A 21,698-nucleotide genomic window follows, 5' to 3' on the forward strand; every position below is an offset into this window, starting at 1 on the left:
TGATCTTCTGTCATTCCTTGGTTCCTAACTAAAGAAATTGTCTTTGTCGGAACTCGAACCGATGACAGATTTTGCCTTGGTCTGGGCGCTGTTTTTCTGTCGTGCTTAGTTCCAGAGCTGTAGGAACTGCCCTCCCTGGGACTCGAACTCCTGACACGTTTCCGGACTTTTGATATTTTTGAAATCTCTACCTTGTCTCAAGGACTAAGTACGCCAGTTTTAGTGAAATCCGTTTTACCCCTTCTCTGGCTATAAGCGAACACACACCGACAACCACTTTTATACATAAGATGACGAGATTAAACTTTAGTCTGTTTCCCAGTTTTAAAATTCTGCTACCCGCAGAGCACAGCTCGCTGCTTCAATAAATTAAAGCGAGCATCATGAACATGGCGCGGTGCATCGAACCGACTATTCTCTTAGAACAGAAATAGACATTAATTACGTAGACTGTCTATACACTAAAGGCAGCTGGTATAAATATACATCGTGTAGCATGTATTGTTGGCGGAATGCACCCAATTTGTTACAGTCCTCTCAACGAATAAATTAGTTCATGCTGAAACGCCTCGTGTCTGTATTCGTGTGGTGCGTAGTTCGATCATCGACCTGGGAATCGACTGTTTTTGCCGACGGTATTGTTTTTCTCGGTGAATCCAGGAGATTACCAGGATAGTCCATGAAATGGTCCTATACTACGTCATCTTCCTGCCAGTTCAGTGAATGATTTCATTATCTCACCCAATTCAACGCTAAATTTAGTAATTGTTCATAAAGGATTATAACCACCCACAGTTCGTGGACACTGAAAGAACTCAAGCGTAGATACAGAATTGAACGTTGATGCATTATTTAATTCAGCCAACATCTTTTATCATGTGACGAGAAATAAGTATTTCCCTCAACCACACCGTTGTATATTCAGTGCCTTAAAAGAGGCGATGGACGCAGTAATCAACTCTGAAACGTCGGTAAAATAATAACATACTACATGGCACATTATCAGAAAAGACAGTCATCTTGACAAATAGAGATGGTTTGATAGATTTGTGCTTAGGATAATAAATGGATCTGACACAGACAAATCGACAGAAAAGGGAAGAAATTTAAATTATGAGAGGCTATATAGCTTATAATATTCACCAAATCAAGGAAGACGAAATGTTTGAGGCATGAAACGAGAAATGTAAACAAAAATTTGGTTGGATAGCCTGAATGGAGGAGACATCTCGGAAGATCTAGACGTAGATGAGAGGATGATATTGAATTATATCTAAGGGATGTACTATTTCTGACTGTGGATCGGACTTATATAGATCAGGATAAGGAGTTGTGGTGGGATCTTGTGTATACGGTAATGAACGTTCGGAATGTATAAAGGACGGGAATTTTCTTACTGTTAGCTTCTCAACGAGAACTCTGAGACATGGAGTTAGTTGCTATGAAAAATGTAATTAAATTGGAGGCACCACAAAGGTTTGAACAAAATTAAGGAAGGGTCGATGTGCTAAAGTGTTTTGATTACACTTCTGTAGACGGATATTGAAAGTAATGCTGTATAAAGTAACGAAAATGTAATAAAGGCAAATAAGTCTACTGCTGTTGTACCTACCTTTGGGACGGAGAGTTGCACTCCTGGGATTGCTATCCCGCGCCAAGGACCAATACTGAATATTAAGCAGCGAAAAACGAATGGGTTCAGGGAAAGCAAATTTGTGCGTCGTAAAACGAAGAGCAAATGAATGCCGACGTAGGCAACATCCAGACGTTAAAATGGACTTGTTATTGTTGTAGAGAAAATGAAGTACACGGGAAACATGCAGATATACAGAGATTCAGGGACTTTTCTAAATGCTGCTTAAACTTTCTTATGTGTCCTTGATGACATGTTTTTCAGCCTCTGAATCGGATACAACTTACGCTTGCAAAGATTGGCCATCCTGAAATATATAAACAGATGTAAGACAAAGCACGATCCACGATAAGCATTTTTTGTTTATTTCTTAAACTTTAATATCTTATTTTTCCATTGTCTTTTTGTTCTTTCTTTCTGCCCGTCTTTATCTATTCTCATCCTTTCTTTCTTTATATTTTTCTTACTGAGATAAGCTATCGTCTTCATTTAATATACAGGATATTTTAAATTATCATATTTAGAAGACGCAACTTTCGGCTGATAAGGTGATATATGTGACCTTAAAATTCTCTTCTGTAATTCAATTCTGAAAGGCAGCGGAAAGCAACAACAGAATCTTGGCTGAATTTCAAATTGAGTTGGCTTGGCTAAGGGGACAACACATGCATCTCACTCGTATTCGGAAGAAGGTGGATTTACAGGCGGATGAACCACGGAAGGGACTTGAGTTTTCGTAGACACAGTGCACATGTTTCGCGAGCAGTGACGGATATGGCGGGGAATCAGATCCGGAACGCATGCCCCATACTTAAAACGAAGGAAGAACGAGATTAAAAGATCCTGGACTCAATTCTAGAAAGATTTATCCCATTTTATTCTGCGCTTAATGCCATAGTGAAAAAAACTGAAGATGTCGCACAGTTTAGTCTGGCAGACGTTTACCAACATTCTAGTGGTACTTGCTGCCTACATCATCATGGTGATTACATGAAATCTAACAATGAATAAAGCCTTGATTAATAATTCAGCTTATTAAACCATCACGGTTTAATAAGGATTGACTAGCGTGTTGCTGCATGATACAAAGAAATTGCCTGTCATTTCGTAAGGAATTCTGAAACTGAGAATCCTTTAGGACATTTAGAGGTACTCGTTTGAAGGGAAGGTGGTACTCCTTCGCAACGTTATTTCCTGTGCAGCTGATAAAGTTAAAAATATAATTAGTTTTCTTTTTTTTCGTTTCAATGTACTGTATTTTAAAAGTGTTTTCTAATGCATGCAATATATGTGCCCGAGTATGATAACGATAAAATTGCACTAAACAAAATGAAAATAATATTATAGAGTCCGATGGGAAAAATTAAGAATTTGCTATTTGATGGTTCGTCAAGAATGGCGAAAAAATCGAAAATAGTAAATCCACTTAAGGCCAAAATAATCACCAACCAACGAATCAACCAGAGGAACATCTCACTGCCATATTCAGGGTGGAAATTTAAGAAGATAATTAACAATCACTTGTTTTATATGATATTTCATATTTTCTTTGAACGTTTTGATCGTCCATGTCAAAACTGTTGGTGACAGTAAAATGTAAAACTGTCTGTGTGCTTATTTCATCTCGCTAGGAAGAGACATGGGACTGTGGAACCATGGCTTTAGATATTATTAACCTTGACAATGAATGGTGAGACTAGGTAGCTTCACGTTATGGTCGTTTTATCCCCGGGAAAAGATCTTGAATTGAACACGGACACAGCGAACAGAGAGTTTCCCACTGCTGCCAGGAATCGACCCCGGACATGTAACCCACAGTCACGTTACGAGGCTATTGGCCTCCATATTAAACGGTAATCTAATTACGATATTTACACCTCATATCAAACAGTGTAATAAAATGAAGACCCAGTAGCACGCCACTGTTCACTCAAACGCTGGGTTTATTTTACGTGTTTCAACCGAAAGATTTTTTTATCTGAATAGAAAGCAAAGAAAGTAGTTCTGCGTTAAGTAACAGCTGGCTCCAGCGCGGAAGAAAACGTGTTTCGTGTTCAGTGCCTCTTGTTAGTTCCCTTGTTTCTTTACTTTCCACGACTGCTTTTCATTGCTTTAAGCTTCTCGTTTATGCCAGATATTTCGAATTCCCTTTTGCGATGAGACTTTGTCCTATTCTCTCCATGTTACGTATATTATGCCCATTTATCTTTCTTTTTCATCGTCTTTGTGGAACTATAGTTGAATATAAGTCTTCTAATTACATACATCATGGAGTAGTGTGAGCGGGTTTATCAGACATGAATTCATAGCTTACGTACAGAATTATTTTGTTTTCTTGCAGTTTCAACGGGTTTCTTGGAAGTGTTTACTGTCCCACATTTAGATCCTACGCAACTAACTTTGCCATCCTCTGAGAATGCTTAATTAGAGTCTTTGTGCTTTATATTCATTGCATGAAATTAACTGTCAGTATTTCTACAAAATGGTTTGTCATTATTATGTTATTTATTTTGCTTCAGAGCTACACAGTGAAGAATAATATTTTTTTTTGTAAATTGTAGTCCTTCTGTGTTATAAAAATAAAGCTAATAAGTCATTCGAAAATGTGGCAAAGTTGAACTACTTGAGAACAGCACTAACAGATAAAAATTCAGTCCACTTGGAAATTAAGAACAAATTAGATCCCGGAGATGCTTGCTTGCGAATAGTTTAGAGTGCCCTATCTAAAACCTTTTGCTGTTGAAGCAAATTGTGAAATATGTTTCTCTTCTCTCACATCGCAAATAGTAGCTCAGGTTTTCGTTCAGCGCTACATAAAGTATACATTTGAAAAAGTTGCGTTAAAGAAACTGATAAGAATAGACTACTTCGGTGAGATAAGGTTCTCACGGCGACGAGCATAAAGATGGCCGTCTTCTGGAATGTACTTTCGTGTATTCTGGTAGTTATTGACCGACATTTCAGAGGAACTTACTGCTTCCGAAACTTCTGCAAATATCTACCAGAACAGACGGCGCTGGTTTTCGTGACCTGAGTTTCTCAGAACTAGGGAACACGTTTTCCTCCAGGAAGAATATAATTATAAGCACGGTTAATTATATGGAGCAGAATCGATCTTAAAATGATATTTGCTCATTTCGTCAAATTCCTCAACTTTTATTGGACTTGACAGATCATTGCCATGTTAAAAATATTTCCAGTAGCAGGTCTACTGTTTTGAGCCAGGTTAATCCAATAAAACCCTCACATCGTGTTTCCCTAAGATTTTAGTTTTAGTAACAATCGCAAATAATATGTATCTGTGTAAAACACAATATATGTATAAAAATGTACCTTTCCACTATGCACGTAATTCCTTATTATAAACCAAAATAATTTCCTTTCAGTAAAATTCTGATTCCCTGCCATAAATCCTACCTTATTAACCTTCAGGGCAGCCATTAATATGCTAAGTGAAATCTAACGAACAAAGATAAGATTATTTTTATGTTGGATGCTAATCCTGCTATAAAAAACAGACATCTTCCCGCAAGAATTCAGCAGTTTCTTGGTTAATTTCACCGTTTTACGCAATCCATTTCACCGCCGTGTGTATTCGGTGGCAGTTCTACCTGCACAGCGGTATTTATGTGTCTCTGTCTCCGTGTAGACACAAGCAATGTACACAGTGGGGCGCTTTTGTAATGGAAACCTTCCGTAAAGACGTTATAGCTTACCTTCTGTCCTTGCTGCACGGTCTGGAGGAATATGGGAGCCTGGAAATACAATACACCAATATAATTGCAGCCAGTCAGATTTTACGAGTTGCATGTTCTGAACTGAAAATAGTGATAGTAAATTTCGTGTTTTATTAAATGGACCCAAAAAGACAAGTAATTTAACTGTAGGATGTAAGAACCGCAGGTTAAGATCTTTCCTTTCCATGTCTGTTCTAATTTATTATTAATGGTCCAATCATAAGTTACACTGTGAGCTGCTTACAGCGTCGTTAAATAGACCAAAAAAATCAAAAAGGTTGGATAAATAAGCAAGAAAGTCAATTACCGGTAAATACCGAAACGACACGATAAGCAACTAAAGTATTTTGGCCTAAAGTCGTAAAATTTGAGAAATGTAGATAATATGGTACAAATACAATAAGAACTTTTGTATTTATCTCTTTTCTTTGCTGAGAATGCTGATCTCAGCGAAAGTCACTTTGTATGAACGATAAAAAGAAGTCGTCGATTCTCGTTTACATTGAAATGGACGTCACTTGCAAGAATGTTTTTGAGTCATGATTCTGAATTTTAATTTGTACGCCCCTTAAGATTCGCCTTCTGTTGCTTTATGTTAATGTTGGAGAACTTTACGTGAAGTGTGTGTTGCCATAGAGGTAGTTAGGTTACAGCAATTTTTCTTAACTCTGCGTAACAATGCAGGAAGAAAGTGCCTACGTTTGATAAAGATCAGTCGGAAATGAAGAAGTGCTTCTCGGTACGTGCTCACAGCACACGCTACGTGCCTCAGGTCGGAACCGGATTAAAAATCCACGAACAGTGCTTTGTTTGCGATATGCACGATCAGTAACAAACAAAATTGCATTCTATTCCCAGGATAACTGCAATACAGATCGTCTCAGATAGAGGTTGACACCCCTGATTTATATTCCAGATTTTATCGAATCGGAATTCTTGAATACGTGGTTTTATTAAGTAGTTTGAGGTAGATCCTACGATAATAAATTATAATAGGCAACGACCGTTTTCAGTATTCTTTCCATTTGGTCAGTTACACGAATCATTAATATGACCTCAAGACGTTGTAGCAGAACACAGAATTGTTAAGTTAATTGTTACGAGCGTCCTTATAAACCGCACAGTTAATCAGTACAGATACTTTACTGATTCTGTAAATGTTTAGTTTGTTGCAGGAATATTATATTAATATTGTCCATTGCCTGCGGTGTAAGAAGATAAATTTGTTTTAATTTTATCGAAAGAACGATATTTCAGAATATAGTACGATGAATCTGTGGACTCCATATGTGAATGTGAAGGTTACACTGCTATTAGGCTGATATATATATTTAAGTCTAAATGAAGATGAAGTGATTACGACAAAACTGCGCATATTTTACCAGAAATTACATCCAAAACTTTGATATAACTATGCAATTAAGTTGGAGAGAAAGGGCAGTGATGTCAAGCTGAAGGTATTGTGGTGGGTCTCAGAAACCATGACCAAGCAGTAGGAGTTTCATTGCTCGCCGGTAAAAACCTCCCTGGGGAAATAAAAAATCCTTCACTTTTTAAAGCTCATACATCACGGACAAGGATAGAAGCTGGGAAGAAGGATGACGCCAAAATGTCCTGCTATAACAAAAGGGAGTGAAATTCCTCGTCCATATCAAATTAATCAGAGTGGCATAATAATAATGATAATAATAATAATATAAATACGAGTTATATAAATTTTTTGGTGACAAGGATCTTTGTCGGGAGGAAAATTTCTAAGATTTAGTAATTTAGTGTATGATTTGAAGTTTTCAGAGCGATGAGTATGAAGATTTCTGTCTTCTGGGTTGTTGCGCCGTGTAGTCTGGTCGATGTTAACCAACGTTTCAGAGGTCATACTGCCTCCGTCATCAGGGCGATGAGTATGAAGATTTCTGTCTTCTGGGTTGTTGCGCTGTGTAGTTTGGTCGATGTTAATAAACGTTTCAGAGGTCATACTGCCTCCGTCATCAGGGCGATTCTTAGTATGAAGATTTCTGTCTTCTGGGTTGTTGCGCTGTGTAGTCTGGTCGATGTTTACCAACGTTTCAGAGGTCATACTGCCTCCTTCATCAGGGTGATTCTTAGTATGAAGATTTCCGTCTTCTGGGTTGTTGCGCTGTGTAGTCTGGTCGATGTTAACCAACGTTTCAGAGGTCATACTGCCTCCGTCATCAGGGCTATTCTAATCGCCCTGATGACGGAGGCAGTTTTATGTGGGGTAGGGTGGGACACGTAGGGGCAATAAGGAACGCAAAACTTTGATGGTGAAATGTCATGCGTGGAAAACTACACCTCATTTTGGGGGAAATGACGTGACTTTTATCTTTTAATGACGCCTTTTCGAATGAATACGTTATGTAGTTTCGAATTAAATGATAATTAGGGATTATAAGTTAAGAGAGATGTAGAAAGAAGCGGCCGTGACCTATTTTAATATACAACTGGCGCGCGTATTTCTTGGGACTGAAAGGAAGTTGAGTCGGTGTACCATCAGAGATAGAAGTAGCTTACCTCCTCTTTTCTTTCCCAGGTCGTCCTCTTATGAGAAGATATTATGTCGATGAAATACAAAAGGGACCTAAGATACGTTTATGCTTCTCGTCATGTATACTATTCCAAAATTTGTGTGGAGAGACTAAGGAAGAGCTGAAAGAATCAGTCAGAAAATCCGTCTCCGTGCTTAGATTCGATGTCGCGATCCTCAGTTCAAACCACTCGTCCGCTACGGAAGGGGTATCTCATGAAAGTTTATTATTTTTCAGTGTGCTAAGAATACTAATTAATTTATCTGTTAGCGATATTTATTTTCGGGTCCACAGTGCACGTAAGTTCTGCTTTAAACAATTTTTCAACTCCGGTACAGTAGCTGGCTGTTACAAATGGCGTTGTGACTTCTCTTGATCAGTTACATCTCGTTTGTTTAATGTACCAGAACATTACGAAGGTGTTTAATACTAGTCAAAATATGAGTTAAACTTTGATTATCACATTTTTGTTTAAATTCATTACCAGAATGAGAACAAGACAGCTTTCATTACATAAGACATGACAACATGTTTTCCGTTTATGCTGCTACGTTTCGACTAACTCCATGAAACAGAATCCTTTTTGAGGAACTTAAATTTCACTGCATTTCTTACAAGAGCCACCAAAGGATTCTATCCTGAGCCAGTTGAAGTCGCTGAAAACTGATATCACACGTAAGATAATTTGAATATTATCATCTCATCTGCGCCTGTATCTTCCTGGTGTTCTCTGTCGTTTATATTTTCCGACAGAAACTTTTTTCATTTCTGACCTTTGCTCTGCGTGCTACATGTCCCGCCAGTCGTAACTTTCCGTAAAACTAATAAATATGATGAAGACCTGTACCTTCTGTGAAATTTATTATCCAAGTTAATATACTGTAGTATCTTATAGACATATAAACATTTAAGTATGACATGTTTTTTTTCGGGATTGAACGTTAATTTACAGTGCCATATTATTTGTTTTTCTTCCCACATTGCCTTTCTATGTTACTGGTTTAATACTTGAACAATGAAAGGTCTAAAGTCGAAAATTAATACAACGGTACTTACAGCAATGTACTACTTGATATTAGCAAAAACACTTAGTTCTGTTTATTTAATTTCATTTGAAGTAATTGTCCTCTCCTTGATAGCATTATACTCATGTTATTTCCAGAACAAATTAATTTTGCTTTTAAACTGCACACTGTTCTTGTCTTCATAATTATTCCAAATTTGAAGATTTTCTAATGCATTATTTCACTTTGCCTTTTGTAAAGTAATGAAACTAATGTTTTCTCGCGTTATACAGCGCGCTCCGTTGTATTTCTGCTCGTAATTTCAGACAGTTTTAAATGTGATTAAGTTTAAGAACGTCATTAACACAGGCACCCTATGCTACTATGCTTGAACAGGAAAATGCAGCCTGAAGCAAATTCAAAGTTCTCTTGTGTTATTTCCCTTTCATTGCCAACTGCTTGTAATTACAGTGTTAAGTTTTGCGTACACCAGCCTACAAGAAACTATTTATATGTTGGGTTCATTCATTTCTTTCATTGTGGAGTGAGGGATGTTTTCGTCTTACTTGTATTACTTAATTCTCATTACCCTAAATCGAGCAAGATATATCTTCGATTCTTTACTGACATGGCATTAGCTAAATAACAAACAAGCAGATATATAACTAATTAACGAAATGAATGAAGCATATAGGATTTGAGACTCGCGGCGAGTGCAATCAATAAAATATTCTCGGGCAACAGCCGCTTTAACTGGTTACCATAGTAAACCGACGTTTCGGGAACAAACTCTGCCCCCATCTTCAGGGTTCTGATGTGACTGGATCCTCGGAAGTCACATCAGAACCCTGAAGATGGGGACAGAGTTTGTTCCCGAAACGTCGGTTTACTACGGTAACCAGTTAACGCGGCTGATTGCCCGAGAAGATTTTATTGAATGAAGCATGTTTCTCAAGGAAACGTTATTCGAAATCATGCAAACTTTTGGGTCAGAGGTGAATCCTCTTCCTTGTGATGAGCGTATGATAATGCTTGGTCAGATTTATCGCAAACCTTGTGGGGCGGCGACAGATAAGCATGGAACAATGGTTGAATGATGATAGAAAGGGAGAACCGATAAACACGGAAAGGAACCTGCTCCAGAAGCACTTTGCTACAAATTTGAACGCACCGGAGCTTGAAACTGGTTATCTGCTATCAGAATACAGCATTTAACCGCCAGAGATGTTATTAAAGTGGTAGTAAATTGAGTTTTGTTTTCGAAACAGCATCCACTGGCGGGCTTCTGTAAACATATCGGCTTGACATCGAGTTCCATAAAGCAGGGAACACCTTGGCGACTATCAGTTTCTCAAGAAGGATCTCCGGCTGAGTTAGGTACTCAGGTACCTAGAAGTAATTAAATAACTGAAACTTATGTTTATGTTTTGAAATCAGACATCAAATTTGACTAGTTAAATTTACTGTTTTGTATTCGTCGAATTCCTGGTTCAAATATCGATCGATCTCGAGACCGGCTATCCTGACTGAATATTTTATTTGTTTTTGTGTTTCTCAATCCCCGAAGGAAAATTCCGAGTTAGTGCCTAAAATTGGACTTCTTCCATGGGATTTCTAATTCAGTATTCATTAATCATTCTGCCATCCGACGCTACTGACAGCGTCGTTAAATATACCGCAAGTAAAACAGATTTTAATTGGATCCAGGTAGGCCTATCCGTCATTAGTGTTGTTCATAAAATATGGAGCTTTTATTACTTCGCGTGGCGTCCATATTCCAATTAGTCTTTTCTTGTAAATGCTTCTGACTGTATGTTGTCTTTATTACATGCCATCTGCCGGTCACAAAATGAAATTCTATAGTGGTTTGGGCTCCAATTAACCTTGCGATCAAACAGCATTTATGCGAATAACAATAAAAAAAATTGAAATGCGTATTGCGTCAGAACGACCAACGGTTAGCATCGGGTTGGATTGAGGCCAACAATAGGCATCGGATTTCTAGTAATATTACGGTTTCCGTATTTAAATTAAAGGGATTGTTATATCTGGTTTGTTTTCTGCCGTCTTGATTCACTCAACATGAAACAGACGCAGGAAGCCACAAACATTTCATACTGCTAAGGTTTCATATTTTATAGCAACTGGGTTATGTGCAAGCCACTGGATCCTACATTTGACGTCATTTCTTAACCACAACCCAAACGAGAATTAGATAAACAAGCCTAAGGAATGTAATAATATAACCACGTATCCCATAATACAAGTATGTGAACTCACCTAGAAAATTTTGTTGTTACTTCTTCGACCCTGAGATTTGAAGACGTCAGCGTGGTTAAAATATATTGTGGTATTCTATTTTGTGATGCCGAGTGGAGTTGTTGGTGATTACAAACGTCTCGGAGGATCATATCGCCTCAGCAAGTAGGTCGAAGGTGGCTCTTCACCCTGAATACAGAGGCTACTCGTTCCCCTTTCCTCCTATAGGACGTTCAGTGTAACATGTCTGAGATTCGCGAGCGGAAGGCAACGTAGGCTGCCTGATGCGCAACGCGCAGGCTTCTGCGCATTCCAAGGTCACGTTCGCTACTCATTGCTATACGTTGCCTCTGTGCTTAAGCACCACGCTACCGTGGCGGATGGGGGAGCAGAGATAAAGCAACACGGAATCATTGCCTCGGCACCAGGATGGAGGTGAGTGGTCAGCTTTACTTTCGGATCACTTCAGCCCCCGGAAAAGAGCCCCCGTGCCCATTAGGCACAAGGCTGCGTGAAACCTAAGGCCCATTTGACGTGGTGACGAAGAGATAAATCCTGCCTCTGACAGTAATTGAACTTCGGCTGTCGAGCTTGTAGGCATTCACTGTATTGCTTGAGCTTTCCCGGCTCAGTATTCGTTGTGTTTTGTCGTTTCCGATATTGATCATGCAACTGCCGTGTTTAGATTCGGCAAGGAGTTTCGCGAAGTGATCCGACGATGTTAATCTTTTGTCCGGTCTACTGAAGCAACCAAATATTACAAAGTCGATTGAACCAAGTACAATGAGGTAAGCGGAATATGCAGAGTGTGTGTGGGAAATAGGAATCGCCCTGATTATGGAGGCAGCAAGCACCTCTGAAACGTCGGTAACGCACGCAGACGTAGAATAGCCGTGACGTTTTAACGCTTTCGGATTCCTTGACTTCATAACTGACACATGGATGTCGGTGCGTTATAAGAAATAATAAATGATATAAATTTTCCAGTTTGTGAAATACGGAAAGATCCTCATTTCACACTTTATATATTGTGAATGCGCACAAAATTTTAGTCCAAAAATCTACAGGGATGTAACTGACTGGGAGACCAAGGCGCAAGTGGGAGGTTAATATTGAAATGCATCTCAAACAAACATACTGTGAAGTTGTGGGCTGCATTCAAGTGGCTCTGGAATCAAGATAGGGTCCAGTGGCAGGCTATTATGAATGCAGTGATGAATTTTCATATTCCCATAGGCTAGGAATACCTTGACCAGCTGTCTTAACGTCAGCTCTTACGGACTCAGTTTCAGAGTGTCTTTTTTAGTTATCATATAACAGGTGGTTGAAAGTTTCCGGGCTAGTAACCTGTCACGAGCAAATGGAAAATATCCCTGGTAACGAATCTTTAATATTTATTTTGTTGCCGTTAGATTTGTGAACGGGAAGATGTAAATGATATTTTTTCAGAAAATTTCACAAGAGAATCTCTGAAGCCCGCATGATATTATCGGGTGACTTTTTTCTGAGACTGAATACAGTGATGTCTGTAAACGTGTTTTTCTGTATATTTCTACTCTCGTGTGACCATACAGTTTTTATTAATTTTGATGAGAAGTGTGAATTATCAAAACTTTGCCGGACGTGACAAAATGTCTTCCGTAAAGCAGCGATATATAAATTTCTGTCCCAAAGGTGGCCTGTCGCTTTAGCTCTATGGAGTTGTTAGTGTCAAACTGGATGAAGGTTTGTAAACAACAGATTATAGTTTGCCATGTGTTATACATGACAAGCAGGGCCTTCTTTATTCAGGGCCCAATGATTTACGACATGCGACAGCTGCAAATTTCAACACTACGTTACAAAATTTACAGTTTCTTAAGTCTAAATCAAACCGTGTTGATTCTTGGCTTACCATCGCGTAGGAGTAAGAAGGTTATGTAATGTCATTTGACAGCATGATCATGAATTGGAAAGGAAGTAGGAGGAAATGCCGATAGACTGTTTTCTCATCTGCCTATTTTGGCTCTAGGGTACATTAAACGCACTTTCAAATACGAAGTTCTTCTAAATACTGCTAAAAATCTGTTTCAAATTTCAAAGATAAACACAGCGCTTTACTATTACAAAGGTTAATCGGTTTACTCTGTACAGGAAAATAATCGATATTTTCTCTGAGAATCAACGACCACTCTGTGTGCAAAATGCAGAGACATTGATTGAATCTAAAAGTAGGTGGTACATATTTTACCACTGAACATTAACGATTTAACACATGATCGAATTATGCAACATATTACCACCGAGTGTGCACTTTGCAGCTATTTTTGAACTAGACGTTCTCCTGGTCTTGATTTTGATCTATTTCCAGACATTCGTGAATAATTTATGATTTTTTATTAATTCAACGTACTGGTATCCGTACTATACCGATTTCCTTCTAATGCATAATTCAGTATTAATATATCACATAGTGGATTGTGACATTTCGCTCGGTGTCTGACCACAGTTTCGGAACAGTTAGATGCGTAGCACATAATTTTGTATTTGCAGAAGATCTGCCTTGAATACAGTCTGTAAATAGAGTCATTAGTTTTTTCGAAGCCTAAAGACCTGACGGGCTTTTACTTGATTTACCACCGGATCCAAATTCTACGCTGAACGAAGTTAAGATGATTTCTAGATTTTAGTGAAAGTAATTTGCATGATTCGCAGATGTGGCATAAGAATTACGCAGCGAGACAGCTCGTACAAAAATGGCCTGCATTCGGACAGAAAATAATGTATGCAGGTACAGGATTTTTCAAGAACATGGCTGTCTTCTGAGTTGTTGCGCCGTGTAGTCTGCTATACGTTTACCGACGTTTCAGAGGTTCTTGCTGCCTCCATCATCAGGGCAATCGAACCTGGCGATTAATAGATGATCTATCCTACCGACTTGTCCACGGAGCGATTAGAACTCATTCTGTCTTGCTACTGGTAGAGACAAGATGTGTCTAGTGGACGCCTCCTGAATGTTTTGGAGATGAGATTAAGAGTAGGAAGTGACGTCAAAGCCTCACTGTAGTCCCATTCTCATCACAGGAGCTTCCTCTTCCCCTGCCATCGGCAAACAATATCATATCCTGCCCGCTTGAGCTACACAGTGTTCAAACGTATCTGAGTTTACAAGACTGAACTGAAGATAGTAATCTAATGCCATTTCATTAGGGGTGAGATGGAGGGAAAATATGCTGAGTCCAGGGCAAGATCGCGATCAAACTGTCATGTCTGTTCAAACTTCTATGCAGCTAATGGCATGGAATTTCTACTTTGATCCTGAGATGGTATAAAACAGGATATATAATTCAATTTCGAAGTCTAAATACAGTTGGTTTACAAAGTAAAAGTGGTACAGCTTTGTTTAGACTGGCGTGCATCAGTTACTTAAGACTGAATCATTTGATTCTTTCTTGTACACTTGCAGGAAGTTGTCATTCAGTGACGTTATGTGACTTTAATGCAAGTTAGGATTATAATGAATGCATATTAAATTTGGATAAAGAAATTACACTGTAGTGGAACACCGAGTCTGAAATAATCGTGGAGGTTACAAATCTGAAGCGTACCAAATTGTATTAAGAAACGACAACGCAGAAATGTGGTACACGCTACAGTCCACCATAAATGTTACCTTTGTCCACGGAGAAGGGTCTGTCTTGAAAAGAGTCGTTCAGATTCTGCAGTGTGTTGGTACACAGATCAAAATATAAAAGGTTCAATTTGTCATTTGTTTTGTATCGTTGTGAAACTTCGACGTCCACTTTAAGAGAAGAATTTTTGAAATTTTGAAGTTCGAAAAACAATTTTGTTAAACCTTCGGTAATCGAGTAAAGAAGTTGTTACTACATTAAAGTACGAATTGAGTATCTGTGTGATTAAGAGGTCAGTTGGTTTCAGTATTAGTTGCAAGTGAAAGTACGGCTGGAGGCTTTGAATAATCACACAGCTGCATTTCGCATTTCTCCTCGCATTATAACAGCGCTGGTTTGTTGATTGTTCCCCTGGACTTGTACGTCAAAGCCCCGCTATCACGCGCCCTCGGGTGTGTGTCCCGTGATAGCGACTGGATTCTCTGTTGTATGTTTCACGGTTCGTTGCCTGATCAGGAAGTTCGCTGTAGTTAAACAATGCGGGAATATCTCACACGTGTGTAACGGCTTCTCTGTTCCTTCCGTATCTGATGTTGCTTGGACTCTGACATAATCTTCTGTGTCTCTTGGACTCGGTTGGTCTCAGATTTTGTTTCAGGGATGGTAAAGACGATGGAACAACGCTGCAGAGTGGCTTGCAGGCCTGTTTTGTATTCCGGAATCCTCGCGGGTTTAAATTTCGGCCATTTTTACTAACAGGCGGTTTCTGGTTTTCCTTAGTCCCTCCATACAAATTCCAGGATGGTACTTCAAATTAAGCCACGACCGCTTCCTTCCATACCATTTTAAATTCATTATTCATTAATCAGCCAACTATTAACGCTGTATATTCTGAGCATTAACAGCTTCGTTAAACACACAAAAATCAAGAAACCTGCTCGAGACGGTAACCTTCACGCGTTCTAAAGGTGTTTATAGTTTTTTAGATTTGTTTCTATGAACTGACATTCACCTGATCAGACGGGGACACACTGCACATCAAACTCTTGAATAATGAACAAATAACATAATACGCAACATAATATGCAAAATAATAAGAAGATTAAAGGAACACCCACAACAGTAATCTACAATCTACAATCAATGAAAAGCGTGCATTAATAAATATAGAATAGTTTTAAATGATAAAAACCTGAAGATGATGCTATGACATTGAAACATGTTGTAATATATAGCGCAATATTGTAACATCGAGATAACGATGAATGACGCAGAATATTAATGGCGATTTTAAATTTTAAATTTTAACATCTACAATTTAAAAGTTTGTGTATAGACTTGAATAATAAATATATATTTGAATTTCTAAAGGTGTGTATAATCAGTCGTTCTGTGTCATGAATTAGGAGTTTTAGATTTGATATATATATTTGTCGCAATGGGATGTTTTATTTAAAAATAAAACAGTAGGACACGGGGTGAGTGAATTCATTTATGTCCTTCCTGACGCGACACTTGTTAAAAGCAACAGATACATAACAACATACGTTAAATGAATCTAAAATGGTACAAGGGATGTAAATACTGGGGTGATGTATTGTGAAATGTATGTTCTGTAAGGGAAGTGCCGCTGAGACTGGAGTACTCATTTCATAATCTTTGCACTTCAGATGTTCAGCTTGTGGCAGCTTGCCCGTTCTGTGTACGTACGAAGAAGGAGAGGTTTAACTAAACGAGAGGTACCGATAAAGCGGTCGGTAAAATCCGGTAAGACTGATGTTACGGAAACTTTAATAATATAGTATTGCCACGAATTAGTCTGGAGTAGGGGTTGACTAACCAGGATTTTAATTAAAAGGAGAACGCGGTCTCTTTCCTGGAGGAAGAACATGGTTTACACTTGTGAGAAATCAACGTGATTAAAAGAATGCAGGCGAAAATTTTTGGAAAAAGAAATTTAGGAGATTCTTCAGTTGGACAGGTCACCTAATATTAATACGTTGGTGAATTGTATGAGTGGGGTCATAATGAAGAACATGAAGATACATGCAGAATTTCAACGGGGAAATCTCTTGGAAAATGGTCACATAGAAGACAAGGAGGAAGATGGAGGATACTGTTAAGACTTAGTTTGTGGGTACAATTTAGTATGTGCGGCCAGGTTCAGGATTGTGTGCTGTATTGAACTTCGTGGTGTGCAACCATAGTAGGTAGTTAATATTACGTCGTATTTGAGGCTTTTTAAGAAATAGCTTAACCAGCAGGTTTTTAATGTCTGTGTCTGTCTTCGCAGCTGTCTTCCGCACTTGGAGGCCATCTCCTTCATTCGCAACATGATGACGTGAATTGCGAAGACTTAAATTAACATGGGTTTTGTTTTAAATATTGAACAAAATTCCCACTCGGTTATTTCAAAAGCTACATTTCAAATTATGAGGATTTTACATCAGCTTTTGTCTTGTACTTCAAACATCAAATAGTCATTATTTTGGAACAGTTGAAGGGAGGGATATATAAAAACCATAGAATTTTATGTAACTAGGCTATTTCATCTGCTGAGTGGTATAATATATGCGAATGCCCATAGATGCAGGGCAAGGATATGGAACGGGGATTCCGAGCTCCGTCAAACGACAGTATGCTGGTAGTTGCCTAGATACACAGACGAAAACCAGATAACAAATGAATAACCGGTATCAGAAGTTTTACAAAATTTGCCATATTTTTCAGTATGTGCGACACAGACACGGAGGAGGGGGGCTGTGTGAATTTGATTGTTTCCTCCCTCCCCTCGTGATGTAGGCTTCAGAATTATGTATTCGTTCAAAACAATTACAGAACTGTGGAAGATCCTCAGTTGGAAATTCGTGGAGAAAGTACAACGCTCATCTTGAAACTCTGAACTAAGGGTTAGTTGTTACTGTGTGCTTCTGTTACAGCGTATCTTCAGGAAGTAGAAGGGTTGTCTTGTTCTACCTCTGTGGGGCTGATAAGACAAGTTTGAGGAATCCATCTTTCATATTACGGAGATATGTCAAGAACATGTTAAGTTTTATTCACTTGTGTAAGGATATGTTTGCGTGTGAAGGAAGAAAGTTATGCCAGCAGTTTACCTGAGTCCGATAAAGCCTCTTGTAATGCCCTTAAACGAAATTGCTCCCTGTAGGACCTGAAGTAGTTGAAAAGGAGAATGTTGTTGGGCGTAGTAGCGACTGAAGGAGGGGTGGGGTGGAAACTTAAGAACGCGTTTTGTAGACTGCGTCAGTTAACCGTGAACACTAGAACTTGCGAGAGCAGTGAAATATAAACACAGCGTCAATACTTATTTGCCCTTCTTTTACAGTAGCGTACACGACACAGTGCGGTAACTTCGTTAAAATTGCAAGTGGTTGAATGGAGAGGTACAGTGTTAATTTGTTGTTGGTAGTCATTTCTTGTTAAGGGACTTCGGGCTTTGTGGTATAATATTTGTTATCACTTGTTTACCACTTTCGATTTCTTCGACAAATAAGCATTTTAATTATTATTACAGCAGATTTCATTGTATAAAACTATATATCTAGTAATATTTATATTTTATGTTTGTAGCAGAAACAGGGGGTGAAAAGTGGGAAAGAATCATTAATATTTGAGCTACTGTTAACGGCGAACTTAAAACAAATTAAAACATTTTATTATAGCTGCGTTATAATGTTTAAACGTCACAATTTTAAGTCCATAAGACGCAGTACATCTCCGATACCTCGCTTAAATTCATTTCGTTATTTCACACTTTGCCTACATTTCCTCGACCTCAAAACTTTCGAATGTTTTTCGACGGCGTTCGAGAACTATACTTACTGTATAGCCCGTGAATGAATTTCACCTTCTTAGCTAAACAGACCAGGGTATTTTAACATTCGTTAGTCATTCGGTTATTGTTACAATCAAATAGGTCGTGAGAATGGGCAGTAATTGTTGTTGGTGAGAGGGCAAGTGTATATATTAAACTGGGCTATTTACTGCACACATCGAAACGAGCACGTATTAGCTTTGTACGGATATTAATTCACCCACCTCTGGTCCGACCTGCATATATTGTAGAGCTGGATGGATACATGGTGTCATACTGTCGATCATTTTGGACGACACGTTATGGAATTGCTTTTAGGTACGGGTGTGGGTCTGTGTGTGTGGAACAAGACAATGGCTGCCACATATGTTGCTAATATCCCTCTCTCCTGACCCCGCAACGACTCTTGGCATCGAGCAGTGGACATGCATTTCAGGCGCCTGTGTTCTACGTGAATGTGGTATGTGATGTTATGAATGGAATGCAAATGAGCCTGATGGCTGTCAGACGCAGAAAACATGAAAAGGTAAAGTAGCGAGAGGTGTGCAATTGATAAAAGAAGCAGAAACTAAAGAAAAATTACAAAAGTGTTTTATTTGAGGTTTTCACAGCGGTGAGTATGAAGATTTCTGTCTTCTGGGTTGTTGCGCCGTGTAGTCTGGTAGCAGATGAATATTCATCGCACTGATAATGGAGGCAGGAAGCACCTCTTAAACGTCGGTAAACGTCTGCCAGACCACTACCACGCAATATCCCAGAAGATAGTTATATTAAAATTTTGACATTGTTTGAGAATTAAAGTACTGAGGAAAATTATTGATAAAAGAAAGCAAGAGATACGATGACAGTAAAATTGAATAATAAGGAGATTCATATTTGTTCTTGTTATAATATCATTAGAGTAATCAACTTGAGATAGATAAAATTACAACATTTAGGAACGTTTTGGAAATTATAATAGTGATATACAGTTTTGCTTTCTAACCTGGGTCTCTCCTATGGAATTTGGCCTTTAAGCCCAGATAATTTTTTCCAGGGTTGAACAAACACTATAATAGCATAGCGTTCAGTTTATTCTTATTCTGACAATCCACCACTGCAAAATCACTGGCTGTGAAACTAGATTATGGATTACACCACCATTTAATATTTTTTCTTGAAAATTTAATAACGTTATTTTCATAAACGGTACATTGTATCAGCCTGTTCGTACAGTCTAATATAATTTTGTAAGTACAGTTTTTATAGCCATGCTGGCAGTAAATATAATTAATCAAAATATCCTTAATGTTTAGTGACCTGCCTCTTCCAGACCAAGGAAAGGTGCTTACATGTGGCTTTTTATATGAGGATCAGTTCCTAAACTTTCAAAACAAATTTAAGGATGTCTTTTTAGTGAATTGGAATATTATTTAACCTCTGTAGGATGTAATTTGTTACACGCTTGGAGCAAGAAAAACATTATGTTATGAGTACCGACATGTAAGTGGCATATGACAGCTAAAATTGGGGCGTAATTTTCATGACAGTTACGTGATAAATAATCGATTTACTTTGTAAAATGGCCTCTCAACTTTTTCGTACTCAGTTGGGGTCCAAAAAAACACGTGTCCCTATATCTACCATTAGCAAATTAAATTCTGTGGAACCGTAAGTTAGTCATATGACAATAGGATGTGTAATAAGTCGTAATAATAAATACATATTACAAGTGCAATTCGTACTAATATAAATTGCACATGTTATAAACAAAGTGGTTATATTATTAGTGATATGTCACAAATACATCCACCCATACAATACAAGAATCACACTGCCCTTTTATACTACATGAAGACAAGAAGACGATAATGAACTTATTCGTAAACATTAGAAGAAATTCATCAACAGAATAAAAGGAACAATCGAGTAATAGTATTTTCACAACAAAGCAGAGCAAAACAAAAGGGAATAGGCTAATTTCGTCTTTCATCAGTATTACTCGTACGTACATATCAAAACCTAAAATGTAAAAATCACGGATGATGTTTATTATGTTAATTTCGATAAGTATCGAGTCGTAAATAATGAACAAATCATTGTTTTGTATATTTTGATATTTAGGTTGTACATTGTTCTCCGTAGGAACGGTTTAAATAGAACGAAAACATGTTAATAATCTATGATCTAAAGCTTTCATGGCGACCAAATCCAGTAAAATCCTCTTAGGCCATATGTCGCGTCCCAATCATGAAAAGAAACCATCGTTTCGGCAAACACCTCCGCCCCCATCATCAGGGCTGCACTCAGTAATTTCATTAGATATGGAGGTTTCGCCTTGGGGTAGGTATGGTCCGCTGTGTGTCACATATTTAAGCAGTTCAGAGAAACAGCAAGCAGAAAAGTTAAAGCAAAACAAGAGCTTGGCTCCGCCCTATTGTTCTCACTGGCTGCCGCCCAGGCACGCTACTGTTTCTGGCTAGGTACGTACCACTGGGGACATTCGGGGTGCCCGTTCGTGTCAGGTCCGTGATGTTGTTGAGGTTGTGGTGGTTCCCGAAAAGAACGTTTCTTCTGACCCCGGCGTAGCTGATGGCCCGAAAGGATTCGGCTAATAATCCTTCCTTTTCACACTTCATTGAAGTTTTTTAGGAGGCTCACTATGCTTTATAACAACAGCGCTTTCAAAAATTAAACATTAAACAAATCACACAATTTTTACACAGATCTGTTCGGATTTGGACCTTGTCCGTGTATTTTGAAGCCTGCAACCTCCCTCTTCCACCCGCGAGCAGTTCTCTTCACACAGAAGGGTGCTGGCATCATTGCCAGTTGGAAGTATTCTGATCCTCATTCGATAAATTTAATTACAGCTTCATTTTAATTCTGCTTAGTCAGGCGGCTGGCTTATTTCCAACTTTGTTAACGCTGACACAAAATATCGTTCATTGAAAGTCTCTTGAGCGACATCGGCACTCCATTCTAACTCCATTAGAGTAATTACCAATTACCGAATCCTCATGGACAATTTAACTCAAATACATTAACTGAGCTGAAACACACTCAAGAAATAGTACCATAGCTTCCTCATAAACAA

General features: G+C 38.4%; 1 protein-coding gene and 1 long non-coding RNA gene across 7 annotated transcripts in view; one reads left to right on the plus strand and one right to left on the minus strand.

Moving 5' to 3' along the window:
- LOC110840777 (neurotrimin-like) overlaps positions 1 to 21,698 on the plus strand; it is a 540,194-nt gene that overhangs the window by 175,897 nt on the left and 342,599 nt on the right. The gene's annotated exons all lie outside the window — the stretch shown is intronic.
- LOC110840778 (uncharacterized) lies at positions 1,620 to 11,470 on the minus strand. Its single transcript, XR_002546989.2, has 3 exons — positions 11,201 to 11,470; positions 5,350 to 5,388; positions 1,620 to 1,940 (listed from the first exon to the last, which is right to left on the minus strand). It is a non-coding gene; the product is annotated as an uncharacterized LOC110840778 (long non-coding RNA).

Source organism: Zootermopsis nevadensis, unplaced genomic scaffold (assembly GCF_977971745.1).
Source record: "Zootermopsis nevadensis isolate Lab colony 2312 unplaced genomic scaffold, Znev_1.0 Znev_ptg000028l, whole genome shotgun sequence".
In the NCBI taxonomy this organism is placed as follows: domain Eukaryota; kingdom Metazoa; phylum Arthropoda; class Insecta; order Blattodea; family Termopsidae; genus Zootermopsis; species Zootermopsis nevadensis.